This window comes from Dipodomys merriami, unplaced genomic scaffold (assembly GCF_024711535.1).
Source record: "Dipodomys merriami isolate MVZ:Mamm:240054 unplaced genomic scaffold, mDipMer1.0.p SCAF_18, whole genome shotgun sequence".
Lineage (NCBI taxonomy): Eukaryota > Metazoa > Chordata > Mammalia > Rodentia > Heteromyidae > Dipodomys > Dipodomys merriami.
Window position 1 is genome coordinate 1,924,155 of NW_027203159.1, and position 15,201 is coordinate 1,939,355.

The window sequence follows — 15,201 nt, forward strand, 5'->3', positions numbered from 1 at the left end:
ATGTGACATATGTTATATCAGAAACACTGCAATCCATCTTTCCAAAAGTTTGCATAATTACTTCATGTTTTATTAGAACCGAATTGAATTTTATCTCTTCTACATAAACATGTCAATAGACTCCTGAGTTGTAAATTCTATAATTGTAAGTTATATTGTAGAATATTTGCATGTAGTTTATATTATTGGTGATTAAATAATGCACATAAGTATGCATATATATATTTACATCAAGATATACATTCACAGATATTTCTCTATATCTTTTATGTGTATCTTATACTATATAGTAACATTAATATTTGTATATGTAAAACTATATGATATAAAAATGAAAAAATTCATCTGGGAACTTGTCTCTCTCTTGCTGTTTTCATTTAACATTTGTGACTATTTGCTTTGAGAAATATTAGCGTACATCAATCTTATGTTACATGAATATCAATAAAAATGTGAATTAAAAAGATCCGTACAAAGATCAAGCATATCTATAATGAAGGCAAAGTAACGTTTTAGGCAGAAGGTGATTAAGTTCTAATAGTGTCTTTTTGTGAATCTATCTCTTAATGAAAATATTTATGAGGAAGCAAAGTAAACAAGAGAAGAAAAGATAATATTTAAAGATTGATTTATTGTGCCTATATAAGCCATACAATGTGTCCTGATATTTAGGCAGAATAACTTACAAAGAATTAGTAGTTGAAGTCCAGATGAAAGTGTAAGTCATCCTTCACATTATTCTTCTACTGGATACTCACACATTTCTATTCTACTGAATTGGAGTCCTCCGATGCATACTAAAAGGAAGTGAGACTTTGTCTTCCGGGTTCAGGCTAGAAATCAGCACTTACTTGTCATATGGTAAAGTGTGGCTGAGTTCCATCCATTCGTAAAACGGAAGTGAGGTTTATGGGCTACATCACAATAACGGTGTCTCCAACAAGAGAAGTCATTAAACAGAAGTAGCTGTTGCTGTGGAAAACCTACTAGTGGCACATTTTCCGTTATGGGGAATCCAGGAAGAGATCCTGACTTGTTCGGTGAATCCAGTTAACTGAAGGAGACAGGTCTCTTGCCCTCTTTTCCTACTTCTCCATTTTCTATATGTAAATCATCTTTTTGGCTCCTTTATTTGACTGGGACATTTCTTAATTTCTACTCCTGATATCCCAAATGTAGTTCTAATAATTTTCTCCAACTAGGCAGGATTGTTCCATGGGTAAAATAACAAAAAGTATTTACTCGCTCAGACTTCCAAAAAAAGCTATTTCCATTCTGGCAATCTTGAAATTTACTTTTATTCCTGTCACTTTTATGTGTATCAAAGCCATTGTATGTTTAATGTCTTCTGGCTATGCTTCTTGGCCACTAGACACTGTACTAATAAAATTTACTGCCTATAGAACGACAGTACCAATCTCAAATATTGACTTTCACGAGTCTCAATGATTCCTTTGTTTTGTGATTCATATCTTTACTAAGAAGCAGTTACCTGAATAATACGCCACACTGATCTTATAATCTGAATAGGAATCATCACGACATATCTATGAGAATAGCAAATTCTCCTTCAGATGCATGCATATTTTCAATACGTATTAGATACTTGTAAAATGGAATTTGGAATTTTTTTTTTTTTTTTTTTTTTTTTTTTTGTCGGTCATGGGGCTTGAACTCCAGGCCTGGGCGCTGTCCCTCAGCTCTTCAGCTCAAGGCGAGCGCTCTACCACTTGTGCTACAGCGCCACTTCCGGTTTTCTGGTGGTTTATTGGAGATAGGAGTCTCATGGTCTCTCCTGCCCGGGCTGGCTTTGAACCGCGATCCTCAGATCTCAGCCTCCTGAGTAGCTAGGATTACAGGCGTGAGCCACCAGTGCCCGGCTGAATTTGGAATTTTTTAAGCATCCATAATTTAGAAAACTTTTTCCAAATTGGCTTAAAAGTTGTCATGATCATGATCCTCTAATTGTTTGATATGATGAAGAAAAAATGCCTGAAAAATATGCAAATTTTTGAGTTCACAGTTATATTATTCTATAGCTTGTTTTAAGTGAACCTAATCTGTAAAATAAACAGAGATATCAATATATTTCAATCCATGTATGTCTAATAACAAAAAGTATTAGAGATAAATATGTCCTACCTGGTTGTTTTTCATATTGCTGAGGAAATCAGAACATTTAAGATGTGATTTTGAAGTATTAAGTCATATTTTCTCTCAAAGAATTCTTCTATCTGCAGGACTTGCTGATATTTATGTCACAACGGAAAAAGGTAAACATGTTTACGCATTTGTTTTAGGATATTATTTTAAATGGTCTACTTCATGCTATTTTTTTTTCTTTTTTGGAATCACAGAAAGTATTTTTTGGTGGAGGGTGTGTGTTCGGTCTTGGGGCCTGAACTCTAGGGCTGGGCGCTGTCCCTCAGCTCTTCAGCTCAAGGCTAGTACTCTATCACTTGAGCCACAGAGCCACTTCCGGCTTTTTCTTCTGCTTATGTGTTGCTGAGGAATCGAAACCAGGGCCTCAGCATGCAAGCCAAGTGCTTTACCACTGAGCCACCTTCCCAGTCCCAACAGAAAGTATATTGAGACGACCAGAGAGAATAGGATAATAGGTTTTCTCCTGATGGAATCTGAAACCTTAGACATTTTTATAATTATAACTGACTTGATGTGCTAGGTTGAAAGGTGAAGAAGAATGTAAATTATGGGCAAATTCTAGATTGAAACATACGAAAGCAATAAAATCAGTGGCCCTCAATGGATGTATGCTCTTAGAAGCTAACACAAACTAACTATTCCAATTGACTCAATTCATTAATTTTTAAACTAGAATGAATATTTTTATAATACTAAAATAGATTCTGAGAGTTCATCAGAATTTAAATTCCAGAGTAATACTCTGTCACATTTTGAGTCTACATTTTCCAAATAGGGATTCCTGAGTTAAGATATAGTTCATAAGGGAAATAACATTGAAGACTTGCATTTTCCCTAATATATAGATTTTTCACAAGGTATTTTACTCTTTCAGAGGATTCTGTGGATCCTTAGAGGTTATTACAGTGTCCCTATGGTAAAAATCACAAATTCAGATCCTATAAATTCCCATACAATCTTGTGAAAAGTAGAAAGGTAGCTTTTCATTGGGAACATGTTGATATTACAGAATTTCTTTAGATCATGGATAAAGTTGAGTATGGTTTTTAAGATAAATTGTGTGAAATGAATATGAAAGATGTGAGAGAGATTGTGGGCCGAACTGGCATAGAGAGATTTTTGTATTTCTTCTGAAATCTCTGCAACATGTAATGTAAGACAAAGACCAACTTGTGTATTTCTAGAGATGTATTTCTAGATCTATATTCAAAGCAGAACAAAAGCAAGATGTTTTTTGTGGGCAATTATGTCAAAATGTGTGTGCCATATTTCACAAACATTAGAGATGGTTGCGTTTTCCTCACAATTGCCTAATGACCAACATGTTAATGGTATTCTTAAAGGTATTAAGACTCCCACTGTATTATCATAAGGCCTAGAATTCAGCTTGGATATTTTAGCTTTCATGCCATGCTTATAAACTGATGAAATGGGAGTTGCATTGTATCTGCTTTCTATATTTATAATATTGATTACAAAATTGCTCTTACTTTCATAATATTTTGCAATATTTCAAATATTATGCAATATTTGAAGAATTGTGGGTAGAAAATTATTTTTTTCTTCGTGTAACACTGCTACAATAAGTTCCAGAGGTGTAGAGGAAGCACAGTTTCTGCTGTTGTGATTTGTAAAAAAGACACCTGTGATGACCCTCCATTTTGGATATTTTCAAATATATTTTCAATCACCCTATCTATGCATTAATAAATTGTATATACATAAAACTCATATTTAAGTAAACATAGTCCAAAATTGTATATATAAATATATATACAATTTATCTACCCTGTCACTGTTTCCTCATGAAAGAAATAATAACCCGATAGTTTGCCAGCCCATGCAGGGGAGTAATAAACATTCTTATCTCCACTGTCAAATGAGAATATAGAGAAGAGTTGCTATGGGTACAAATGTAGAAATCTAGCCTCTGCAAAAGGATGCACTAGTTTTTTCCCTTCCACTCCCTAATTTAGAAAAAATGTATGTACATGATGTAGGGCACTGAAATCAAATACAGTGAAAACAGGAGTTATACCATAGGGAGGAACACACCAAAGGGAAAAATAACATAGTACATTATAAATATGTTAAAAATTATAGCAAGAAAGAAAAATCCACCTGTGTACCGATCGTGGATTTCATTTCAATTAATGCCATCTTATATGGTCCTATGTACATCGCTTTTGAAGATTTATGCTTGTCGTAAACAAATGCTAGTTATTCCAAATTATGGAAACAATGGGCCTATGTTTCTTTGGGCATTACTTCAATTAATATAATTTTTCTGAGTCTTTCGATTTCCTAACAAATGGAGTAATATCATTCATAGATTTCCAGTTTAGATAGATAGATAGATAGATAGATACATACATACATACATACATACACACATAGATGCATAGATACATATATGTTATATATATATATGTTATATATAACATATATATATGGTATATCTATCTATCTGTCTATCTATCTACCTATCCATCTATCTATCTAACTATCTATCTATGTCACATTTTCTTAGTCCATACATCTACTGAAGGGCATCTTGGTTGGTTCCGTATCTTAGGTATGGTAAATAATGATGGTAGCTTTACTATGGTCTTATTCATGATTATTTTGGTAAAAGCACAAAAGTAGGATTGCTGGGTCATCAAGGAGCTGTGTTCTGTTTTGGGATACAGGTTGACCCATTGTAACAATGAAATATCCACGAACTTCTGTTGAAAACGAACTTTACAACTTTGGCCGTGAGGAGGAGTTCGGGAGATGGGGAGGGAAAGGATCTTAGGGAAAAAAACAAAGGAGGAGGTAACAATTCTCGATAGGAAATGTACTCATTCATGTACCTTATTCATGTAACTGTAACCCCTCTGTACAGTAGGATTACAATAAAAATATGCATTAAAAAGTATGTACTAGCACAGTACATATGGCATAGTGTCAAGCCCATGGTAAGCATCCTGCCCAAAAAATTAAAAACAGAGAAAATTTGAAAATATTTCTTCATATGTGACCTTTTGTTAGAAAGAATCATCTTGATATTGCTGCCAAATTGGCTACTTGTCCCTTCAATGTTCACCACCTAGTTCCATGAAATTAATTCAGTAAACATATTGCAACTTGTATGGACAAAACTTTCCTTGAGGATGATGTAGTTAAGACTGACACCTAAAACACAATCCAGATCAGTGTAGGGCATTTGCATCTTTATCTTCCTCTGATGGTATATTTGTGTTTGCTTGTAGTCAACATCACTTGGAATGAAAAGACAAGACTTCTGAAAATAAATGATAATATGTTTCCTCTGAGGAAGACTGGGATAAAGGTAAAGAGCTTGCTTTTTCTGCATTTTCCATTATTGAATCTCAACTTATCTTGGCCTGTTGTATGATTTCTTCCTTTAGGAGTGAAATTCAAATTCTTTGTTCAACTTTGATTGTCTTGTATGCTAACATCAATAACATATCTGGAGATATGTAGTCCTAAATGACTAAAAACCATGTCAAACATTGCAATGATATGTTTTTGCACATGGTTAAAAAATCACCCTTTAAATCTTTATTATCAACCTAAATGTATCTTGTAAGGCTGTTATGGCTGTTAACCTTGTTGTTTTTCTTTATCAATGCATAAATATTAGAGCCAATCTAATCTAGCACTTCAAACAAGTATGTATTTCTTTTTTTTGTTGTTGATCATGGGGCTTGAACTCTGGGTCTAGGCACTGTCCCTCAGCTCTTCAGCTCAAGGCAAGTGCTCTATCACTGAAGCCACAGCACCATTTCCACAATATGTATTTCTACTAGGGGCTGAATCCGTGGAAGGTCTTAGGCCAAGTTTTGTGTGTGGCACAATCAAATCATCTGGCAAAAACATGGAAACAAAATGCTGTTTTCTTATGATGCACTATTGTCTTTCAACATGAAGAAATGAAGAAATAAGATAAATAAAATTTCTGTTTAATATACCCATATAGTTTGCTCACTACAACCAAATTTTTGGATTGCTCTCTGAACTGGTGAACCTGTGATTGGTGGCAAAATTCAACTATATATTCATTAGGAACGTTAATAAATGTAATCACCCAAATTACCTTATATGAATGTTCTTCTCATTCTCTTATAATCAATCTATTCAGGAAGCCATAGATAACACTGTTATATTGGACTAATCCTTTTTTCCCCATTTTTATGGTTTAAGGTTTCACTTATCACATCAATTATGACAGTGTAAATGGCAGTGTCTGGTATTTGATACATATACAAACTTACGGTTTGTATATTTCATTCTGAAATTAATTAATGAATATTATAGTAACGACTATCTGATTTAAATTTTCTCCAGGAATTAGTATAAAAATATCTGCGGAGATACTTGAGATTGTTTACAAGTTACACTTTGCAAAGATACTTATTAATGAAATGTATTTAGTACTATTTTTAAACCAGCAAAGCATGCACAGTCCTGTATAAAGTATGAATGCACATTTGATATGGTATAAATTGGAAAATCAAAATTAGATGTGTAACTACAAAAGTTATACTATTTCTTAGTGAGTATTTATGAGACTAAAGAATTGTAATTGCTAGAATGAACTTGTCTTTCTAAGGTAACAAAATACATTGTACTTTTATTTTATGGAATGTCAAAACATCAAGTTTCTCTGACATGGTAAGGTGGCAAATACAAGAAAAAGTGAACATTACTGTTGTTTGTTTGAAATTCTTCATAAGCATTTATTCAATCCAGAATCATGTAGTTTGTCTTGCTTGCCATAATGAGGTCTCAATCTTTTTATAAGTGAGACAATGGATTCTTCATGTATTTTTTTGTCAAGTATATTCTTTTCTGATCAATCCAGAAAAAAAGCTTTTTGAAAGTAAGACCAAGTTGTATTTATGTTCGCCTGTCATCACTGTTGGGCCTCCTATATTCTTCCCATGAAAAGGTAGTAAGCATACTAAGATTTTGTATTCAATTGTCTGCTGTCTGTCAAATATATTACAATATTATGTGAAGGATGAATTGGCAGTTTATATAGTGAAGAAAGTGCTGAAGAGGAGTAATGGGAATAGATAAATTCACCTTTGCATCTAATTTTCTAACTCATAAATATTATAAAGAGGAATAAAATTCATCCTGTTTACAAACTGAACAGCTCAATTAGTTATTTGACCAACAGAATATATTTATTCTTGTAGTTAGGGAGTTTCTCATCCTCTGTCATGTAGAGGAGAATGAATATGACATGGAAAATTATTTTTTTGGCATAAAACCACATTTGAGCCGGGCCAGGTGACAATGTTGTTAATTCTATCATCTCAAGCATTTGACACATAAGGATCTATACAGATTTAAAAAGTCAAGGATTTGTTTCAGATTCAGTTGTGGAATTAATCCTCTCAAAATCGAATAATATAGACTGTTTACCTTAAGGAAAAGCATGGTTACTCACTGACCTGCAGTGTGCATGAATGTTGGGAACATACAACCCGAAAAATCATCAGCACACTCTGGATGACAGAAAAACGAAGCCTGGTATAGGTCACTTAGGAACCTGTAGAAGGCTGAGATCTGAGGATCAGGTTTCAGGGAAGCCCAATAGTAACATTTGTCACACTCTTAGCACCAATTATCCACCTCAAAACTGGAAGTGGCACTGTAGATCAAATGGTACAGCATTAAAGCTTTGAAGAGCTCAGGGACTGTGCCCAAGCCCAAAGTTCAAGCCCGACGACCAAAAATAACAATAAACAAAGACAGAAATGTAATGCAGTATTCAACAGTGCCCCGTACACACTGGTATTTCCAAAATCTCTGAATTATTTCCTTCCACATAAGCGCCAGTTAGTTTTCATTCACTCCCTCATTGTACCATCTTGTATTTTATCTCTGAACTTCAGAGAGTAATGTTTGATGGGACAGTGATATTTCCTTACTTTGTTGTTTATTAGAACACTTAATGTGACTTAATGGAATTACTAATTATGTTCCCTTATGCAAATATGTCTTACTTATGGAATCATAAATTTCCTGCTTCTAAAAAGAGGATAATATTAGAGAACCTGTAAATTCATGAGCAAATTTGTGACATTGTAGGAAATGTTACTTGCTGATTTGTGTCCAACCCTATTTTGCCATTATATTTGTGTGTGTATGTGTGTGTGTGCTGATTTGTGTGTGTGATCAGATGTTTCTGTTCCCTGCCCATTTGTAGATGCAAATTTTGTGTCTGTGTTGCACAAACTGAAATGTACAATTTTCCTTACTCTGTTCCAACACCCATATGTTCAATCAGGGCTTATTACTATGATTTTTGGAATTGAAACGTGAAGATAAAATCAATTCTTGATTTTACTCAATCATGATAAAAATTAATCACAGATAATCAAGGATTGTTTTTCTGTGTCTTCCTTGGTAATGAGTATTTTTGAATCAATGATTGGGCCATTGATATTCAAGCCCTAGGCTTGATCCCAGCAATATATTCCAAATGTTGGTGTGGCTCTGGCATAGTATACTCATAACCATACATATTTGAGAAAGCTGTCAATGAACAAATCCTACCCTAAGTTAATGGCCATATTCAGTTCAGTGTTCATTTCAAAGTCCAACATGTCAGTGTTGATACTGAGAGATGACATGCATGTGTTTCTTAAAAGTTAATTATTTTTCCAGAGTGCTGAATATATTTACCTAATACCACTTCACAATGCACATTGTCCTTTTTTGTCCACACACAAGAATTGAAAAAGCCATTTATTTATTTGAGCCATGGAATATTTCTTGTAATTGAACCTAAAGGTATTTACAGGCTATTCCCTTCACATTTTACTTGCCTACCATAAAGCATGTATCCTTTCGTAGGATCCATCTCATGAAATAATCACTCTCTGTATTTTCTTTTTATGTACCCATTCACAAATATTGAAATGGTGATCAAATTATCATGTTGATTTCAGTTCATTGTAATATCATATAGTAAATCCACTATGGATTTTCTTTTCTATACAACCATGTGAACTATTTCTTCCTATTTTCCTGCATGCAAGACACATCCATGAAAATTTTATGAGACATATTTCAGAATCTGTGCCAAGACATGGGTGAGTCTAAATGGATGACATTAGAGTAAGATTTAAAGAAATGGACAGTAATAGTAATAGTTCAAGTAGTTATAGTAATAGTTCAAGTAATAGATTGACTAGGGTCACACTTTAGATGATCAACAAAGTTTAAATGTGTTGATACAGAGAGTGTCCAAGTGTAATTTGTGAGAAGGTTTGTATACCAGGATCAAATTTCAATGGAAATGGAATTGGAAGCAAGCATATTAAAAAAAAAACTGATGTTATGCTCTTATAAGTTTTTGGATATTTCTTGAACTACTAGTGAAGTTCTTGTTCATATGTAGAATTCAGGTTTTTCTCTTCTTTCTTTGCAGGAATCATTATATGAAAAAACCATGAGCTCAAACCATTTCTCATTGTTTCATTTACATCTTACATTTGTAAATATATTGTGATGCTCACTCAAGCATATGAATTCATTTTGATTTCTACTAACTATTCACTACCCGTTCATCCTTACCTTGAATACAGAAGCAAACTCTAGTGTTTATGTTCTTACTATAATTCACCTTGGCAGTTTCCACATACACATGGTAAGGGTGGAGTATACAAACTTCAAACATCAAATCGATATCTATACTTGTTTCCCAATAGAGACCAATCATACTTCATTTTTCACTGTCCTTAAACTTGCCTGTGAATATCATCTTTGATTTCATATATATTGTTATAATTTCAGAGCCTAATAAATACATAACAAAACTGTAATGATATTAGACCTCTTATACAAATCTTACAGCAATTATCTATTCCATACAGAATGGCCATTAAAATTTCTACCACCATTCTGAAGTATATATATTTCAACCAACATTCTGAAGTATATTTCCTACTATACAAGATTCTCATCTATCTCAATGATTTCCACATGGAATATCATCTAAAGAAGGATTCTGGGAATTCTTTCCAAAACCTATGGCAGAAAAAACAGGCTAATGTATGTGTACACAAAATAACATTCAACATGTATTCTTTTGAGGTGGAAAATTGAAATTTGTGAAGCTAGCATAATTTTGTGCTAATAAAGTGATATTTTTAGTGCAACAGGGTATGCATTTTTTGGCAATTTCTAAATATATTTCTGAAATGTTTCAAGAGTGGACTGTAACTTTCATTGAACCATATTACATGACTATCTTCATATTAAACTTGTGTGTAATTTCCCTGACATATATATGCTCCATATATTTATAGTTGATTTGTCACTTGCGTCCACAACATTCCTGATGCAAAATGGAATAGTTTTTTAAACATATTTTAGGAAGATCCACCTCGTTAAAACTTGTTGATAAATAAATAAATAAATAAATAAATAAATAAATAAATAAATAAATAAATAAATAAAATTGTTGCAATAAGTAGACTTGAATCTTTTTGGTACAGATGAGGAAGTTAAAGATTTGAGAATGTGGCTCAGGCTTATTAATGGTGTTGAAAAGGGTGAGTTTCTGATTATGGCCATATTTGTGCACATATTGTATAAAATCAAATGTTTCTTCGTTTTTCTTCAGAGATAGCAGGAATGAATTCAACATTAATATATGAAAGATAGTTTGGAACCTGTAGACTCAGGGACACCAGTGTCTTTTCTAGTCTGGTAGGGATGTGAAAGGAACAGATCTATGAACACATGTCTGTACATATATAGAATACAAACCAATCAACATACATATCCATTTGTAAACTTACGAAAATTAAAACAAATGTATCAATACTTTTCTATTTCCTTAAACTTAGTCAATGTGATGTACACGGTGATTATAATTATGTACATAAGGTAGTGAATCGTTTTCTTGCCATATGTTACTCGATCCATTTTTTTTACACTTTATTCTGCTTCAAATCTCTCCTTCCGCAGTTGTAAATACCATGTCCAAATGTTGTCTTCTGAGAAATTTTGTGGCATTCTTTCACCCGTTGTTCTGTATCTCAAAACTTTTGATTCCCCTTCTTTGCCCTGTTCAGATTAACGTTTATACAATCCACATGCTACCAAAATCAAATATAGTGACAAAAAGGGAGAAACCCTATGAAAAATAAAGGAAAAAAGGAAGAAAAATAAATACTTTTTATATATTAAAAAAACACCAACAATAATAATCCTCATGTTTCTTGGAGTTCATTTTGCTTACCCTAATTCTTGTTCTTATGTACATAGCAATTAAGCTCCTGCAGTCTTCTTCTAGTATGAAACTGGACATATACCAAGTAAGACAAAAAGATAAAATAGGGCATCTATTTTTTAAATGTCACTTCTAAAGAAAAAAATACTATGAGCATTCATTAGGTAAGTTAAATAGAAGCACGATAAATGCAGTAAAACAAAAAGCAATATTCAATAAATGGTATTGTAATACATGTTACATTATACATCATCTTGTGTCAATACAATTTCCAAATGAATCAAAAGTCTCGAAGTAAGGGAAAATACTCTGAATGGAAGCAATATAGAAATACTACGGCTCCTATAACAGAGTTAAACTCATTACACATGCACAAATGTATTAAGTCAAAGAAACGTTAGACAAACTGTAATGTTTGAACCTGCACATCTTCATAACAAAGGACATACCTAAGTAAGTAAGTAGAAAGCAAAAGACTGGGAGAAGATCTTCACTAGCCAAGAAAGAAAAAAGTGATGAAATATAATCAAAATTCAAAAAGTGAATCCCACACCTCACCAAAAAAATCATGAATGATAAATCCACTCTATGATAAATCTAAATATTTAAAAAATATTTCAGATGGCTAATTGAGAATGGCCAAAGGACATATGAAGAAATGCTCAATATCTCTGACAATATAATCAAGACAAATCAAGTCAACATTGAGATTCCACTGCATTCCATTACAATAGCAAAGTCATTTTCATTCCATAGGGAAAACCAAGAACCACTCCAGATGCCTGAGAGTAGGTTAATGGGTCAGAAAATGTGGGATATAAACAAAATGGAATTCTATTTTCCATGAGAAAGAATGACATAGTGCCATTTGTAAAGAAATGGAAAGACTTTTAAAAAAATAACATGAATTAAAGGGGGCCAGGCACAAACAAACATAGACTCCATGGTTTCTCTTATTTCTAAAAAGTGGAACATGTCCATTTTAGCCCTAGAAGAGGATCATATATGACCATAGAATGGTAGGCTAAACAAAATGAACTCTGAAATAAAAAAAAAATCCTTTGGTTTCTCTTTCTTGATTTTTTAAAATGTATTATGTGAAGCTAGTTCTTTTTTACTAGCGTTTTTCCTTTATTTTCTTATGTTTTGTACAATGTTGTCACTATATTTGATTTTGGTACACACTATTACATTTAAGTTAATGCCAGTTAGGCATGGGAAGGAAAACATCTAAATCTATGACAAAGGACAATGGGCAAACCAAATAAGAACAATCCCAACAAAACCACACGTTGGGAATAAACATTACACTGGTGGGAGGGGGATGGAGATTTTAGGCCAAAAAACAGTTTGGGAAAAATCAACAGTGGATAAGAACATATGACAAGAAAAGTATTCATTCCTTACATATGTAATTCTAATCCCTAATTCTAATCTCAATTCTCATAAATTTATATGTAGATAATTTAATGGGTTGGTATTACATATACAGACACTTGGAAATAGTTCTAATCTCTTTATGTTCCTGAAAGCATAGAAAAGACACAGGATTCCTTTAGTTATCAGGTTCAAAGCCAACATTGACAATTTAATGTTCAAATCATTTTTGTTCAAATACTTCTGTAGGAATCCCAATACTCATCTCAAATTTCAAACCAGGAGAGAACCTGATTCTCAAATAATCCCCAAATCAGAAACTCTTACGTTTCCATAGCTATCATAACTATAAGCAAGATTCTCACATCTGTAGTAAAAAACTTCAAGTCTTTTGATTACATAGGAATCCTAACGACGATTAAATATTTTTTGGCAAGTGAGATCTTCCTAAAATATACTTGAAAGGCTATTCCATTTAGCAGTAGGAATGTTTTGAGCCAGGAATGCAAAATGAACTCTAAAATGATGATGGGGGATGCATAAATATAAAGGGCAAATAACACACAAGTTGAAAATAAAAATTAATCAGATATGGTTTCATGAATGGCCTTGAATTATAATCCAAACTTAGAGATTAATCTTCCCAGAATATTTTAGTAATATAGCTGAAATTTTTCAAAATATGCACATATCCTTGTATGATAAATTACAGATTTGCTCTACAAAATATGGTATCTTCAAAAAGTGTATAATATCCCCTAAATCTAGTATATGTTGTTGGATTTTGTATATACCCCTGCTAGAATTTATTTTTGCCCTTCCACAGGCAATGAGAAGTCACAGATTTCTTCTGCAGATTAGATGACACATGAGAAATATTGAGATGATTTAGAATCTTGTGTCTTGAAAAGTATGTTGCAAAATTACGTGGTTTAAAAAATCATAAAATTTTCCTACCCATTCTTCTGTTTAGAACACAGAAGTTGATGGTAAATTTGTTTTAGGGATCAAATATTATTATACTTTTCTTTTATTTTTTACTTTATACATTATTAATACGTGAAATGGAACATATTATTCCCAGATAAACGTAACTATTGTTAGGGGTCCACTTCCATTTAGAAATTAGGAAACAGTCCTTCCTCACTTCACCCAACAACCTAGACATGCTAATTAGTGATTATGTCCAAGGTGTCTTTGAAAGATGTATTTATGTCTTGCATGTTCTTCAATCCCACATTTTGTTTGATTGAATGTTCTCCAATTAGGCACAATTAGTCATTGTGTAAAATAGTCAAGATTCTTGACTCCCCCTAAGATAAGAACAACAGCTGATTCTTTTATATCTGCCTTGACAATTCCCTGTAGCAGTCATATACAAAACAGTCATATACCTTTTGCATTCTCAGGAGACACATGGTCCAAATTCCATGTTGTGGTCTCAATATCCCCAAAGATTCTTTTGTACATTGGTGAAGATTCTTTTGTACTGCTGTCAGTAAGATGTTCATGGAAGACTCTTGATAGTACAAAATGAATTATTAAGAATCATGGTATATGTAGGAAAATGCCATTAATGTCACACATTCTCTCTCATATGGAAACCCCTTTGTAATGTGTTTGAGAGTTTTTTGAAGGACAGTTTTGAATTGATTCTGAACTTCGTAATTTGGTAAAGTTTTCTATACAAATTCCTACAAGAAATGCCATCTTCTCATAAGGCTGTGAGTAATTTGAAACAATTCTGCCAAACGTTATGCTTTGTAGACCTTCAATGATACACAGATATATTGTGAATGCTTTTCTTCTTCCTTTTTTTTCTGGTCTGTATTGAAGTTTGTACTGTGTGTTTGGGGCATAGTCCCTGCACATTTTAGCTCAAGACTTGAGTTCTGCCCCTTGAGAGAGAGCACCACTTTCAGTTTTCTTGTGGTCATTTGGAGAAGTAAGTCTCACAGCCTTTCCTGCCTGTTCAGGCTTTGAACCACCATCCTCAGGTCTTAGCTTCCTGAGTACGTAGGATTACAGACCTGAGTCACCAGCAGTCAGATGTTCTTATTCTTCTCTAATAGAATAGTTGTAACTTGGAAATTTTCCATGGGTATTTAAACAACATGCAAGAAATTTCACATCATTTACAAAGAGAAGATTTGCAATGAAGTTCCTGTCCAATTTGATGTTGCTTTCTCCTGAGGAGGAAACCCAAATATCAATGAGGAAGGGAAATGAAAATTATCTAAAACATAATAATCTAAAAGATCTAAAACCAGTAAGCAGGTTTCCAAAATATTGAAGATATTGTAGGAAAATCATCTTTCAATTGAAAAGTATTCATTAAAGTGACGTTATATTTATAGCCAGTGTTTTTCATTTGTAACCATTGTATTATGAGAAAAAAC

General features: G+C 33.0%; 1 long non-coding RNA gene across 1 annotated transcript in view; it reads left to right on the forward strand.

Annotated features, from left to right (window-relative positions):
* Positions 1 to 1,008: 1,008 nt before the first annotated feature.
* Positions 1,009 to 15,201, forward strand: part of LOC138829942 (uncharacterized) — an 84,379-nt gene continuing 70,186 nt past the window's right edge. The window contains exons 1-3 of the long non-coding RNA XR_011372802.1: positions 1,009 to 1,067; positions 2,241 to 2,273; positions 5,418 to 5,497. This is a non-coding gene — a long non-coding RNA (uncharacterized lncRNA). The remainder of the gene's footprint in view (positions 1,068 to 2,240; positions 2,274 to 5,417; positions 5,498 to 15,201) is intronic.